This window comes from Rattus norvegicus, chromosome 4 (assembly GCF_036323735.1).
Source record: "Rattus norvegicus strain BN/NHsdMcwi chromosome 4, GRCr8, whole genome shotgun sequence".
NCBI classification, from domain to species: Eukaryota; Metazoa; Chordata; class Mammalia; order Rodentia; family Muridae; genus Rattus; species Rattus norvegicus.
In genome coordinates, this window is record NC_086022.1 from 92,727,213 (window position 1) to 92,743,766 (window position 16,554).

Sequence of the window (16,554 nt, forward strand, 5' to 3'; positions counted from 1 at the left end):
ATATACATCAGGATTGTGGATTGGGAAGTTCACATTTAAGATAAATCAGTCCCATTGGGTTGGGCTTCTGGTAAGAGTGCCATTGAAGGAAGGGGACAACATTTCTTGTCATAAACATCAGGAGGAGACATGTAAAAGCCCCACTAAAGATTAATAAATGTTTTAAATATGCCTCCAGGCATCCAGAGACACAAACAGGGAGGGTAGGGAGAGAGTAGGAGAAGAAGTAAGAGGGAGACAAAGAGGGACAGTAGATGAATAAACTTTATAGAAGTTTCATTTCTGAAGTCTAGATTTCAGAGTTTTCAAAGTGCTATTCACTATGCTGGAGAAGAAAATTACCCAACGCTAAAGCTTGTAAGATAAAATGATAACTTGCCTAGCAAGGCCTGATCAGTGACTGGATAATACCCTGAATTTCCTGGCAGTCACCAATGACTTTCTGATTAAATTTAAGTTCTACTCTAATAGACAAAATATGTACTTGACATTGCTGGGATTAGCTAGACCCTCTAAGGACAATGCTTATTACCCATCTAAATTAAAAAAAAATCAGAACCACCAATGACTTATCATTGCAATATAGATCAGTGAATAAATGCTAATCAGAAAAAGTTCATTTATTTACAGTAAGTGATAATTAACATAATGAGACCCACATTAGTCAGGGTGTATGTAATAAAAGACTATTGGATTCTTAACCCTGAATGAGATATTTGTATCCTATCCCTTCCCCTCAAGCTCTGAGATCATTGCAGAAGATGGAGTAGCAAGATTGGAAAAACCAGAGAGACTGGATAGCTATGTTTTACAGACACAACTAGGAAGCTGCACATATAAACTCCCAGTATTTATAACACAATGCAGTGGAGCTGAGCAAGATCAAGCCAGACAAGATGCCTACAGAGGCAGGGAAGTTTATCCCAAAGTCACAGCCATATGTGAGGAGATAGTAACTGGTAGTTGCTCTGAGAGGAATCATCTCTTTACAATAATAATTTAGTCTCTGGTAGGCAATTTAATGAGTTTAAAAAATATGCCATAGGAATGTGAGTCATGCACTAGACCCACTGTACCATCAGTTCTTTCCCACTGTTCCTTTAAAACATCCTTATTGCCTATATCTAAACTTTTTAGAATCTACTTCATAGTGACTACCTCTCAACCCATAGAACTACTCTCCAAATAGACCTATAGCTACACTCCCTTGGCTAGAACTGAGAACAGGGACACCACATCCACCACACTTAGATAAGAGTCAGTCTTCTCTCCTATCGCATCTTATATTTAGTGGCTTCCTACAGATTCACAGAACGATAGCACTCTACCATACTACCATCATCCAATACAGTTAGCAAGGACCAAATTTGGGGCTACTGGAATGAAGCAGCCACCCAAGAAATGAAAGCTCAAATATCTACACCCGGAAACATATCAAACATATCAAAAAAAAAATCCTGATGCCTAGGTCACAGTACAAAAACAGAAGTATGAAACTTGTATAGACAATTTGGAAATCTATTTAGCAGTTTCATATAAATTGGAAATACATCTGCCTTAAGTCCCAGATATATCACTCTTTAGCATGTACTCAAAAGATGTTCTACCATACAACAAGAACACTTGCTCAGCTCTGTTCACAACAGGCTTATTCACAATAGTCAGAAACTGGAAACAACATATATGTCCCTCAAATAAAAAATACATAAAGAAAATGTGGTGCATGTCATGAAATTTGATGAAAAGATCATCCTGAGTGAGGTAACCCAGACACAGAATGACAAAGATAGTATGTATATGTGGTACTTATATGTGGAATTTTGTTTTGTTTTGCTTTTTTTTGCCATAAAGTAAGAGATAACCATGCTATAATCAACATACCCAAAGAAGCTAAGTAATAAGGAGTGCCCAAGTCTGGGATGCTTGAATTTCAGAGAGAAGAAAATAAAATAGACATTAGGGGTGGATGGAGGGAGAGGGAAGAATAGAAAAGGAGGAATCAGGTAGGGGAAGGACTGAAGGAGAGAGTGCTGTGAGAGATATGTAGAATGAGGGATGTGCATCTCTAGAATGAGCTGGAAATCTAGGACAAAGGTAACTCTCTGGAATCCATGAGAGTGACCGTAGTGAAGACTCCTAGCAGTGGGTTACATGGAGCCTAAAATTGTCATCTTGTATAACCATGCAAGATTTGCAATGGAAGGAAGGCCCACCAGGCCACAAAATTTTGACCCACAATTTGTTTTTCCTGCAAGATATACAAGGTTAAAGATGGAGCAGAAATGGATGGAGGATATGGCCAACTAAGGACTGATCCAGCTTGGTACCCATGCCATGAGAGGGAGCCTACCCACCGTTATTAATGGTATTCTGCTATATTTACAGACAAGAACCTACTATAATTATAATCAGAGAGACCTCACCCATCAATGAGAGGAGAGGCCCTGGGTCCTGTAAGGCTTGATGTCCCAGTAAATAGGAATGCCAGAGTGGGGAGGTGTGAGAGGGTGGGTGGTTAGAGGAGCACCCTCATAGATGCAGAAGGAGGGGGTTGGGATAGGGGTTTTCTGGAGGGGAAACTGAGAAAAGTGATAGCATTTAAAATGCAAATAAAAGAATATCCAATAAAAGAAAAGAAAAAATAACAATTCTTAGAAAATAAGTGAGTAAAAGAAAATGAACTTAAACATAAAAAAACCCATTTAGTAATTGAGGGCCCTTGGCACATATGTAGCAGATGTGCAGCTCAATTTCAATGTGGGTACCCAAACAACAGAAGCAGTATGGGGGAGAGTGTTCCTCAAGCTGTTTCCTGTCTGTGGAATCAGTTTCCTAACAGGGCTGCCTTCTCTGGCCTCAATGGGAGAAGATAAGCCTAATCCTGCAGAGACTTAAAACAGCAGGGTGGGAGGATATCCAGGGAAGCCTGTCAGAGATGAAAAGGAGAGGAGATAGGTGGAGGCATTCTGTAAGTGGGGACTGCGGGGTCAGCAGTGCGATGTAAATGTATTAATTAATTAAGTAATTAAAATAGACAGCAGGAGATGAAAGATCACTCATGTTTGTGGATCAGTAGAATTTATATTTGAAGATAGTTATCTTACCAAAAGCAATATAATATTCTATACAATCCGTATCGAAATCTCAACACAATTTTTACAGTAATTGAAAAAGCAATCTTATACTTCATATGGAAATACAAAAAAAATGGCTAAAATAACCCTGTATAATAGAAGAACAGCTGGAGATATCACCATCCAAGACTGCAAACTCTATTATATAACCATAGTAATAAAAACTGAATATATTGACATAAAAATAGACATGTGGATTACTAGAATAGAACTGAAGATTTAATCTTAATTACGTACACCTACAGACATACAATATGTGGAAAAGAAACCCAAAATGCATGCTGGAGAAAAGGCAGCATGTTCAACAGATGGTGCTGGTTTAACTGGGTCTTACATGTAGAAGAGTGAAAATAGATCCATATATATCACCTTGCAGAAACTCAACATCAAAAGAATTTAGGGCATCAACATAAAACCATATGTACTGGATCTGATGTAGATAAATCAGGGAATCGACTTGATCTCACTGAAACAGAAAAAGACTTCCTGAACAGGACCCTGATGGAGGAGACTCTAAAGCAAACAATTACTAAATGGACATCACAGAGCTGATAAGCTTCTGTATTGCAAAAGACACAATCATCCAAGCAAAATGGCTACAAGAAATTGAGGAAATTCCCAGTAACTCAACTGTCAAAGAGTTAGTCATCTGTCATAAGCACCACTGTAGGAGTGCTTTTGAGAATGTGCATGCCTCAAGTGGAATGAAACAACATAAATTATAATTCAGCACCATGAATTTTTCAATATAAATATCACTTGGTAATAATTAATGTACTATTGAATTTATCCCTTTCAATATACAGGAAGGGGCATTATACTCAAGTAACTCATCGACACATTTATACAGTAACTCATCAATAATTTAAATAATGTATATCTTGGACAATAACTAAGGCCCACCCTTAAAAAGCGTATCCTTAAAAATTGCATCATTAGACAATCAAGCGGAGAAATAAAATAAATAATATGCCAAGTAACCAAAAAGAAATATTGCAATCATGCCATCCTTTTCATTTATGACATTCACAGCTTGATTTTATAAAGATAAAGCATCAGCGAACAAATTACTGCAATATCAACATCCTCAGAGCTTTCCCTTTTTTTTTTTTTAAGATTTATTTATGTATGTGAGTACACTGTAGCTGTCTTCACACGCCAGAAGAGGGCACCAGATCCCATTACAGATGGTTGTGAGCCACCATGTGGTTGCTGGGAATTGAACTCAGGACCTCTGGAAGAGCAGTCAGTGCTTTTAACCTCTGAGCCATTTCTCCAGACCCAGAGCTTTGCGTTTATAGAGTAACGGTTCCCGCATCCTGTTCCTTTTGTGAAAGTAGGGAAGGGTCCAAAGTTTCATGTTTCATGAGAGGTACTACCTTAAGAAGAATGGGCACAGGGAAGAGCAAGTATTTCCCCAACAGCGCTCTCTCTCTCTCTCTCTCTCTCTCTCTCTCTCTCTCTCTCTCTCTCTCTTTCTCTCTCTCTCCTCCCTTGCTTACTTGCTCTAATAACATTTCTTTCCCAGTTCATGTGACCCTATCTCTATCAGTGACTTGTTGAATTGGAAGACCCCAAAATCATCTCTTTTTGAAGCAGTCTTAAACACTTTTTTTCGTATAAACATCAGATGACTTGGGATGAAAAAGAGGCCCTGATATACTGAACCTTACCATCAATGAAAGTAAGATGGCATTGGAAGACGTTTTACTAAATATCACTGTGATGACTAAAAATGGCAGTGAGAAAATCTGTCAACTTATGCCGGGTAGGTCTGTTTACTCAAGGACCTAGTGATTCAGCTGCTGAATTTTGGTAAGGCTGAAATATGTCAGGTATTTATCTGACTAGACACACATGCTTTCCAAAACAGTGTCATGTAGTTGGCTCCAGACATGAGGAGAAAGCTCCAGAAATTAGAAATATTTCAAGGGATATGCACCTGTGCTCAGAGAAGTGCCAAAAGGGGAAGAAGCATCCCATAAGGGAACTAGACTTGAGCAAATGGGCATGTGGAACACTGGAGTTGGACTTTATTAAAATCAACCTTACTACTTTTTCTCTATCAATATTTGCTGGTGTTTATACATTCCTCTCTCATGAAAACAGAGACTGTATCGATTGTTGCTAAGAAACTTCGTCAAAACATAATTCCCAGATTTGGACTGCCCCTAACTTTGGAATCTGGTAACGACAGATCTTCTTGGCCAAAGCACCACAATGTCTGACAAAGGTACTAAATATTCATTGGAAATTGCTTTGGGTGTGCAGACCACAGAGTTCAGATCAAGTAGAAAGAAGAAATAAAGAAGAAATAAAACTCTTAAGGAGACTCTAGCATAGGGAATGTCGGGATGAGAGGTAAGCAGAGGTGGATGGGGAAGGGAACACCTTTATAGAAGAAGGGGGTGGGCATGGGAGAGGGGACTTATGTCCGGGAAACTGGGAAAGGGAATAACATTTGAAATGTAAATAAAAAAATGTCCAATAAAAGAATAAAAGAAAAAAACAAGGAGACTCTCACCATATTAGTCCTGGAACTGGCAAAAATTGGATAAACCTCCTCTCCCTTGCCTGGATTAGGGCCTGATATACTCCCTCACAAACTGATATTTCCCAGAAAGAAATGTCTACCTTTTCTGTTTTCAAGTCTTTTCAGGATTTGCATCAAGCACAGCAGGCCATTGAACAGAATGTGACCAGAATCCTGCATCTCTTACCTCTGAACCCATCTACTGGGCGACTTGGTTTGTATGAAACAGACCCACCCCACCCTGAAACTTGTCTGGAAAGGAGCCCTTCCCAGCCTAGTAGTCATCACCACTCCAACTTTCATGAAAGTGGATGGTGCCATTCCCTGGATTCACAACTCTTAATTAAAAGGGGACACTGAGGATGACCATAGATGGACAGTCTCCTGAACCTTGGACTCCTGAAAATAAGACTGACTTAGTTTACTAGCTGGTAAACACAAAGCCCATCAGCCACAATTCTAGACATGGAAACTCAGAAAAAATATGGGACTGGAAAACTTTAATTTGGGTTGGACCTCTGTTATCTTCTGTCCCTTTCAGGGTGAAACAGTCTGGGTGCAGGGGAGGCACAAGATTATAGAGATTATAGAGAAAAGAGCTAGAAAAACCCTTCAGAGATTACAAGTTTACTCACTTCCTACCAGTGGTAAGTCATTTTGCCTTCATGCATCATGTTCTCAAATTCTAATCTTGCTTTTTCACTGTATAATACTCATCTTGTTTCCTAGTGTGCTCAAATTCCAATGAAAGTATGCTAGCCTAGACAATGGCATATTCTTTCATTCGCCTGAATCTGCCTTGTGGGGATGACCTTTTTGTAAATTGTATAAAGCTTGTCTTTGTCTTATTCCAATATTGATTTCTAAACAAGAAGAGAGTTGAGTATAGGCCAAACTTTGGTATTGTCATATTAATTGGATAATCGCCTGCCTGAACACTTTGTAAATATCTATTACCTTCTGATTTGTTTAATAAAGTGTATAGCTGAGGCAGGATAGTTAAGACAAGACTTCTGAGAAGAGATAGGAATTCTGGGAAATAATTGGGGACAGGGATTTGACAGCATGTCATGGAGATGCCTAACCCAAATGAGAGGTAATAGGCATGTGTCAGAACATAGAATAGAATAGTCTCTTAGTAATATCATGACTTCTATCAGAGGATTCAACCGTAATAATGAAAATTCGAGAATGTAGACTAGACAGGTTAATTAAGTAATATGAACTAGCTGGGAAATAACCTAAACTCGAACCTACAGTTTTATAAAAATATGTCTCTGTCATTATTTGAGAGCTAGTGGGTCAGAGACAGTATAGCTATACTCGCTGGCTTACTTCTATTGCAGTCTGACTAAATATGCTTCCTCTGCCTCACTGGAGAGTTGCACCCCCATTCTGTGTAGAGTGAGTCATGCTATACCCCAGGTATGTGTGTATAATGAAGACTAGGGGAGAAGACATACTGGGCTTTAGTCAATGTTAATGAAGGTCATGTGGGCTCCAATTGTGATCCAAATCCTAGTAGGGGCAGGGATAGCCTGTGCAGCTGCCATAGGTACCTCAACCTTGATTTTTGGGGGGAACAAAAACAGGAGAGAATTCAGCTCCCAGATAGACTTAGACTTGCACAATTTGGGAAATTCTTTTTTTTTATTTGACTCCTTTATAGAGGTAATCCTATAGAACAGGAAGGAACTTCATAGGGCATTAGAAGAAACAGTATTTCTATGCCAACCTATCAAGGTAAATCGGGAAAACCTTAAATTGGGCAAAGATATACATTAATTGATGTATATTGTAATAAGGTCCTGTTAGTCATTTTAATGTCCATAATAATAGCATTAGTTTAACCTAGTGTTTCTCACCTACTAAACCATAAATTCTTGGCCCCATTACCAATGTGAAGAACAGGCTTTGTACCATAAAGTCCGTCTTAGATATTAAAACAATGGTTACTCTCAGAGCATGCCTTGTATGGTCAGTTGTTACTCTGTATTTCAGGTTCCATGTCTGCACAATACTTTACTTTCAACCTTCTTTGATTTGATTTATTCTTTATGGAATGTTTTGATTTGTTTTCATTGTCTAATTCAACTCTTTGTGTTTTCATGGTCCATATTAAATTATTTGTTCATACCATCTTTGAGTTCCTCAGACACGTTTATAATGACTGTATTTTGAATCATTGTTCTAATTACTATTCTCCAGGAGAAAAAAATGGGAATGCTAATTTCTTTTTATTTTCTAATAATTTATATACTTATGTATATGACAGTGAGTTCACTGTCACTATCTTCATACATACCAAAAGACGACATCGGATCCTATTACAAATGGCTGTGAGCCACCATGTGGTTGCTGGGACTTGAACTCAGAACCTCTGCAAGAAGGGCCAGTTCTCTAAACCACTGAGCCATCTCTCCAGAACAAATGCTAATTTCTTTAGTTGTGCTTTTGTTTGTCATGACCAAGCAGTCCTAGAGTTATGTCAATTTCTAGTCTCACCTTTGATGAATAGTTAATTGTATCATAGTTTTTAAGTTGTAAGTTAGCTGAATGGTTCTTGGTGTTAACTCTTGAAGCCATTTTGTCTTAATGTGTTACTGCACTGTCTTAAGTAGCCTCAGCTTGGCAGAAGATAAGTTAAACTACTGATCTTATGTGTTAACCTTCTGTAGGCTTAATTATTTTTACTAATTACTTTATTTATTTACATTCTAAATGTTGCCTCTCCTCCACGAGTCCTTCACCCCATACCCAATACTCTGCTTCTGAGTGGGTGCTCCCCCACCTATCCACCTATTCCCACCTCACCAAACTAGCATTCCCCTTTCTGGAACATCAAGTTTTTATAGGAATAAGTGAATAATTTTCCACTGATGCCAGACAAGGCAGTCCTCTGCTACTTATGCAGTGAGGGCCATGGCCAGTCCATTTATGTTCCTTGGTTAGTGGCTTAGTCTTTGGGAGTTCCCAGGGATCCAAGTTAGTTGATATTGTTGCTCTTTCTATGGGGTTGCAATGCTCTTCAGCTCTTTCTGTCCTTCCCCTAAATCTTCCATAGAGGTACCAGACCTCAGTCCAAGGGTTGACTCTAAATATCTGCATCTGTTTCAGTTAGTTGCTAGTCATGCCTCTCAAAGACAGTCCTGCTAGGCTCCTGTTTTAAACCACCACATCACATCAATAATAGTGTCAAGTTTGGTGCCTGGGCATGGGCTGGATCCCAAGATGGGCTAGTCTCTCGATGGCCCTTCCTTATGTCTTTGCTCCATTTTTCTCTGCATTTCAATGTTGGTTTAGAATTTTATCTCTTGTCATCTTCTGTAGTTTAGAGGATAGAGAAATTTGGATTTTCTTGGTGTTGCTTAGATTACAAGAGCTATAGTTCTGGGTTGAACTCTCCTCACATTCATACAGTTCACCAGACAAAACTTCTCTATTTGTCTCTTCGCATGTTTGCCTCTGCTGATACATAGCCAGCTTCAGCCATGCCATTCTAAGGTATAGCAAACATGTGGCTTTCCTCTGCAGGCAGAGCAGCTTCAGTACCATCTTAGCTAAGGGCAGTCACATGGCTGGCTATAGCTTCAGCACAATCTTAGTTGAGGGCAGTCTCATGACTGTCTTCTGTCTTTGTTATGGGCAGATAAGTTTTTCATGTGGTTTAAAATTTAATTTAATACTACTTTAAAGATTTACAACATTAAAAAGGTTAAATATTACTGCCTTATGTTTGGCCTTGTTTTTGCTACTGCCATTGCTGTCATTACATTATAATATAACCTCTTTGCTGGATACAATCTAAAGCAAGTAATTAAAAACACAGATTTTCTAATTTGGATATGCTTAATAGATACTAGCTCTCAATCTGGCCAGAGTCTGCTAAATATAATGTTAATTTTTTAAGCTTACTATGATAGAAACTCCCAAATCCTAACAGTCACCCTTTGAGGTCTCTGAAAAGACATGGGCACAGCAATGAAGGATTCCAACTGGATTGTGGTTCAATAACCACTTGAGGAAGACAGCTCCATTGCCTTGCCTGCTGCCAGGGCTCTGCCTAAATTGTGGATGAACAGTGGATACCAAGAGAATTAAAATTTTCATATATCCAAAGTTAAGGTGAGTCATTTCTCCCACATATCTCCTCTACAGGCAAAAGCCTCTTCATCTCTGGGCCTGAGGGCAAGACTGACTTTGTATGCATTGCAATCGAGACCTCAGGAACCTTGAAAAACTGTTTAGACAGTTAACTATAGACTAACCTCTCTTGTTTTAATTAATATAAAGCATTTAGATTATAATTTATTCTTCCCAGATTTCTGATTACATTGACAGCTAAGCTAACTACACTTTGGCAGCCAGACAACAGACAGCTAGCTCTTTACCGCATGGTAATCCACCATCATGTTTGCTCATTGGCCAATTGGTTATTAATTAAGACTACCAGATCTCTCATCAAAAAGAAAGACAGGTTTGCCTTACTCACAGACTTCACAATAAAGGATACACAAGTTCAGATGTAACCTTTAAGAGATGTAACCTTGTGATACTGTCTTATCAAAACACAGTTGGAAGTGACTAAATGCTTCACATTTTCTCCCCTTGCTGTGCCACTGTTAAATTGAGACTTTACAGTTTCAAACTTAACTAATGGAGTTCTTATAAATTTGTCTGACTCTAATAAAAACATTCCACTATGTGATCCCCTTTTAAAATTATAAGTTCAAATTTTACACTTCCTTTGGATGTCTTCTAACTATATACCTAAGACATTTCTCATCCTAAATTTATATGATCAACTCTCATATTCACAAGGTCAAATCTTTGAGTTTCCTCTGATTGTCTTTTAAATGTAAACTTAATTTTTTAAAATTTTGCTAAATTTACATATATTTAATCTCCTAGACAGAATGAAAAAGCTCTTCTTGCTCATCATGCTCTAGGACAGATTTTTGTCTTCCCTAATTTCACCTTAAATACTGTTCATCCTGTTAACAACTTTATATCTTTAATAAGTGTATAAACTACAAGAAACTGATTCAGATCTACTGACCAAACAGATGCCATACCTGTCAATCAATAGCCTATGTTCCTACCTGTTGCCTACTCCAGAGGGTGGGATTTCTTTCCTGTTCCCTGATTTTGAAACTCCCCTTATCTCAACCACCAAGACCTAAAGGTTTCAGATGTACACCTAAGGAAACGTATTTCTCCCAACCTACTTACCTTTGTTTTCTACCTCTAATACATATGTGTTTCAGCATCTTGCCTAGTCCAGACATTTACTCAAAATATACACCCAGGACAGCTCCAGAGAATCAACCCAGAAATGTTCCAGCCTACGCTCACAGATACATACACTTCTACTGGATCTGTACCTTTTCCCTATATGCCAATGGTTCCACAGACCCTGAAGAGCCAGGAAACAGTCAACTCTCCTAAGACTTGGCCAATATGCCAATCGTCGCTTTCTTAGGTTTTCCAGAGACACTGCCCAAAGTCAGCAGAAAGCAGCTAAAGAGCACTATGACCCTATTTCTGCTTCATCACCACGTCTTTGTAGCTTCTCATTTTTTAATTAAACCAAACAGAGGAATGTTGGTAACTTAGCATTCCTTCTAGGCTGCGTCTAACAGTTATGTAACAATAGCCAGGTAGGCCTGGATTGCTACAAAAGAGACTGGTCTCTCTTCTTTCTCTGCCCCTTTTCTCTCTCTGACCCTCGTTGCTCTCTCTGATCAATTTCTCAGTCTCCTCCCTTCCCTTCCTCCCTCTCTCTCCACATGTGCTCCTGGTGGGTCTCTTCTCTTCTCTTTCTCTGTCCTTCTCTATCCATCCTCTTTCCCTGCTTCTCTTCCTTTCTCAACTCCCTTTACCATGCCCCCAAATAAACTCTATTCTATACTTCATATGTCATATGGCAAATACCTCAAGGAGGAGGGATGCCTTAGCTTGGACCCACTGAGGCAATCCCTCCCACTGCAACATACTGCATTCTACAAAACATATCTTTGGCCTTATAGAACGCATCACCCTCTATCCAGGAGTTTCCACTATCAAAATTAAGGAGAAATCTCACAAGAGTTTCCTAAACTGCTTCTTTTAGGTCTCAAATCTGCAATTCAAACTTTCTTTACATTTTGTACCAATTTTTAGGAATATAGTCTCTTTTCCCTTTAATTAAATTTTATAGACTTGCAAAATTTTCCATTACAGATAGGTATAAAAAAAAAGAATCCAAACTTTTTCCAATAAAACCTTTCTTATGTTTTAAATGTAAACATCAGGAGAACTTTAGTATTACAAATGGAGGTGGAATCAGAACAGAGAGTATGAGTGCGCTATTACTAAACACTTCCGCCAGAAATCATTCAGGTTTTGTGGTTTATTTTTGCCTATATGAATACACAAGAGGATGCCTTCTGTATGGGCTCATTTGTACAACAGAAATTGTGAAACTTAAGGTCTCTCCACACAGTGGCGCTGACATTAAGATTATCATAACGTCTGTTGAGGTTTGGTCTGCTGCTATGTATTGTAATGCTAAGTGTGGGTCCCGAGGACCTGGTTGCTCCAGTGATGAGAGTCCTCACATAGACCCAAGTTATATCAGATTGTGAATAAACATCGCTACAACCTATAGCTGGGCAGAGTTGAGATAGGCAGTGAGGGTTTGCTGTCCCTGGCCTTGGAGTTAGAGGAAACCTCAGGGGCAAATACAAGAAGGTAGGGAGAGGAGAAAGACACCATGGGTTAGGATTCAAGAAAGCATGGCCCTGGTGATAGGCCAATTGGATTTAAGAGCAGCCCAGATGAAACATAGTAAGTAATAACACAGGGTTATTGATGGGAAATACATTTTAATATCACAAGAGTAAATATCTGCACAGCATTTGTGCTGAAAATGATTATTATAAGTATAAAGGTCATGCGTGTCTTTCATCTTGGAACTGAATGATCAAAGGCAGGGTAGAAATAATTTCTACAATATGCTTCTAATGCCATTGTGCTTCAGACACCAAGTTGACAGAAAGGAAATACAATAAAGAATCAGTGTAGAAGTTTCTCATAGGCTAGAGTGGAAAGCATATATGCAAATTCTGCTCATATTCTACACTATAGAGCAGAGACTATGACATAAGTACCAATTATGTATAACTACTTGAAAGAGCTGGTAGGTTCACATTAAACTTTCTTTTTTCCTGGATGTTTGTGATGGTCTTTCCAGGTGAGACGTGCACTGGAATGCATGCGTTCAGTGAAGCATATGTCTAATGGACTACATACAGTTGGGCATCATAAGCAAAAAAAATATATGGACTAAGGAATGCGCCTATTTTTCCTGCCATCAAAATAGCATTCACATGACTACTTTTCCATCTGGATTCCAGTCTGAATGACACCCACGTTTCCCTTAATTTATTGTGTGTAGACATTAGATTCAGGTGTCTCTCAGCCAAGATAATCAGGTATAAAATTGCCACAATAAATTTTACCATATATATATATATATATATACATATATATATATATATATATATATTTAGCTTGATTTTTCATGAAATATAGCTACCTGCAAATTAAAACAAAAATAGTTCAGTTATGTGTTCAGAGCCAAAAATGAAAAAAAGATTTCAAAGAAAAAGATGCACTTTGATATAACTCTGACATATGCCAAGACAACTGTAAGAATATTAATGGGCTTTGATTAATATTTAGTATTTGTAAGTCTTCATACTTGTCAATTCCCTTAATCTTTTACCCTTATCCTGACTTCTACCTCCAAGGAATGGTAAATGTGTAAGGAAGTTTAAGGATGGAAATTGAGTGAAAAAAATAGAAATAGTTTTAAGACAGAAAAAGAAGAAGGTGTGAAACTCAGGAATACTGGTGTGATGCTAATTCTGCACATTATTTACTTTAAAATAGAGAAAAGTAGAACAGCAACACAATTTGACCTCTAATAGTCTGGGCAATTTGGGGATCCATTTCAGGTGCTCCAGCAAACTGTCAAGTTTTCAGTGTGAGAACAATGTATCACACAATCTGTGACTTAAATCTATGGAATATATTTTTATCACGGGAAATGTTTTTAATTAATATATAAAAAGTTATAAACTGTGTGAAAGAGAGTTATTTTGTAGATGAACTGAAACCAGTAGGTACAAATCACGACGTTTCATAGCACATGAATTTCAATGTATTTAAAGTAAATCTACAAATGACAACTGAAAATTTTATAATATTTATCACTATTAAGGAGGAATAGATCTTAAGAATTAACTTATTAGAACAAAAGCTCAAAATAAATAGAAAAGAATTCCAATAGCATGTTATTAGTATTTATATTTTATGATAATTAGATTCAATTATTTCAATAAATGTTTCATGAAGATAAAATCCATATCAAACAATTCATAAAACTAAACATAGCCATTTTGTGATATGATTTTGTGAGAAATATGCTACATCTTGAAGTCCTATTAACCATTCACTCAGCATTGAAAGCACAATGACTAGAAATCTACCACTTCCCGTCACTGATTATAAATACTGTTAATAAGTTCAAAATGAGTGATGAATTTACAGCAACTATATTTTGTCAGCTAACACTAAACAGCAAAATTAATATGCAATTATGGGTTCATGTAAATTCTTAAAAACAAAGGAAAGCGTATTGAAGAATGCAAGATGATAGATGATAAGGGGGCATTTGGAAAAAAAACATTTGAGGAAGAAAATATCTGACTAAAGATATAAATGAGGCAATAGAGAAAATAATGAAAATATAGTAAAGAACAATGAGTTGAAACAATCATAGGCATTAGAAAAAAAGAAAGTGTTGTTCATAAAAGCATATTGAGTCAGCAGGGAATTATGGGAGTGACTTTTACAGAGGTGAGTCAGGAAAGTCTCTGCACTGCCTCCAATGTTGTTAGCAGACTGGATTTTAAGTACATAGAACACTTTGGAGTATTTGAAGTATTAGATGGCAGTGATACATCTCAGGAGCATATATTTAAAATTTTCTTGTCGGAATGTGGAAAAGGCTTTGTTGTGATCAAGAGTACAGTCGTGGAGCTGGACGTAGTTTTCTACATAAAGTGATTGTGCCTTAAATTTTTCTGGGAGCTGCATTTGCTGTTGAGTATTTTGTTGTGGTTATTGTTTGCTTCTTTTTCTGTTTTTGAGGTAGCATCCCTCCATTTTTGGTGGGATTGCAGACTAGTACAACCATTCTGGAAATCAGTCTGGAGGTTCCTCAGAAAATTGGACATTGAACTACCTGAGGACCCAGCTATACCTCTTTTGGGCATATACCCAAAAGATGCCCCAACATGTAACAAAGACACGTGCTACACTATGTTCATAGCAGCCTTATTTATAATAGCCAGAAGCTGGAAAGAACCCAGATGCCCTTCAACAGAGGAATGGATACAGAAAATGTGGTACATCTACACAATGGAATATTACTCAGCTATCAAAAACCACAGCTACTAAAGCGGAGCTCTATGGAAATGGATAGCTCTGTGGATAGCTCTCCAGTACATACGATTTTTAGTGGGGTTTTCTGTTCGCTTTACAGTTTGCAGGCAACCCTCTCAGAGTAGTTTAGTTCTGTAGAAACTACAGAGCAGTATAAGTCTTTGTACTAAGTAAAGCACAGATAAAGGCAGCAAATATAAAATGTCCTAAGACCATGGGAAGAAACTTTCATTGATTGTGCATTGTAGGCCTTAACGTAACTGAGGCTTATGAGTTTTGAGGAAACTTTTACAAATCCAAGTGCAAACGTGGACTCAGTGTATTTGAAACTAGCCTTCAGAGCTGTAATAATTAACTTTGTAGTCTGTAAGTGTGTGTCTCATTTAAACCATACAATGTAGCAAGTAATTTAAAAAACAAGTTTGCTCGCTTTTGCTGGAGAGCTCGTTCCATGCTGTGGTCCAGGCTCTGTGATCAGCCCCTGCCTACCTGGTTCAGCTCAGCCAATTGCCAGCTGAGACTTTGAATGCTGGGATCTTCAATCACTCTTCACAGACCAACCACCTAGCTGCTAGCTCTGCCAATCCTCTAACAACAGCCCAGACAGCTTTAGTATTTTAAAACGAGTTAACACAACTACTGGGCACAGAATCTATAGCCCTAAACTCATCAGCAATCCTATGCTAAAATTCTGCAGATGGTGGAAGCCGCCACTTTTCTGTCAACCCCAGGCCTTACATGGTTCTAAGTCCTCCCTCCAAAGCCTAGCTGAAAATCCCCCTCACCCTCCCCGATTTCCCTACTTTTCCTCCTTTTCTCTTTTGCCCAGGGATTGGCTTCTGCTGGATTTATTGACATAATCAACAAACAATTAGGGGGAACCAGATTTTATTATCAGCTCCTCCCCTAACAATGCAACATCAGGAGATTACCTATGACTAGAGAAAAAGTTGCAAATCAAGGACAAATATCTTGAGTAAACAATAGATAGTAAATCTAAAATAAAAGTGGCAAGGCGTGTGGGGGGAGGGGTGTTTGTGTGTGTTTTCTCTGGTTCTTACTCACTTTAAGGTGCTAGAAATGAAACCAGGTGTTACTAGACAAGTGTGGGGTCTCATAATTCAGCTAACATCAAAATGAGAGAGTACACATTGCCACATATTGTGGAAATATTCAAAACCTGTGACTTATGCTCACCATCCTTGCATTGCAAAAGGACGCTCTTCACTGAATAACAACTTGCACAGATCTCATCAACTCATTAGGCATTACTTGGTTTTTCTTTATTACTTAAACCAGAGTGTTATCATGAGATCATAAAATATAACAGGCATTTTGTAATGACTTCGTTTTCTGAGAGTACGCTAAAACATACTCAATTATATTTTATTTTTA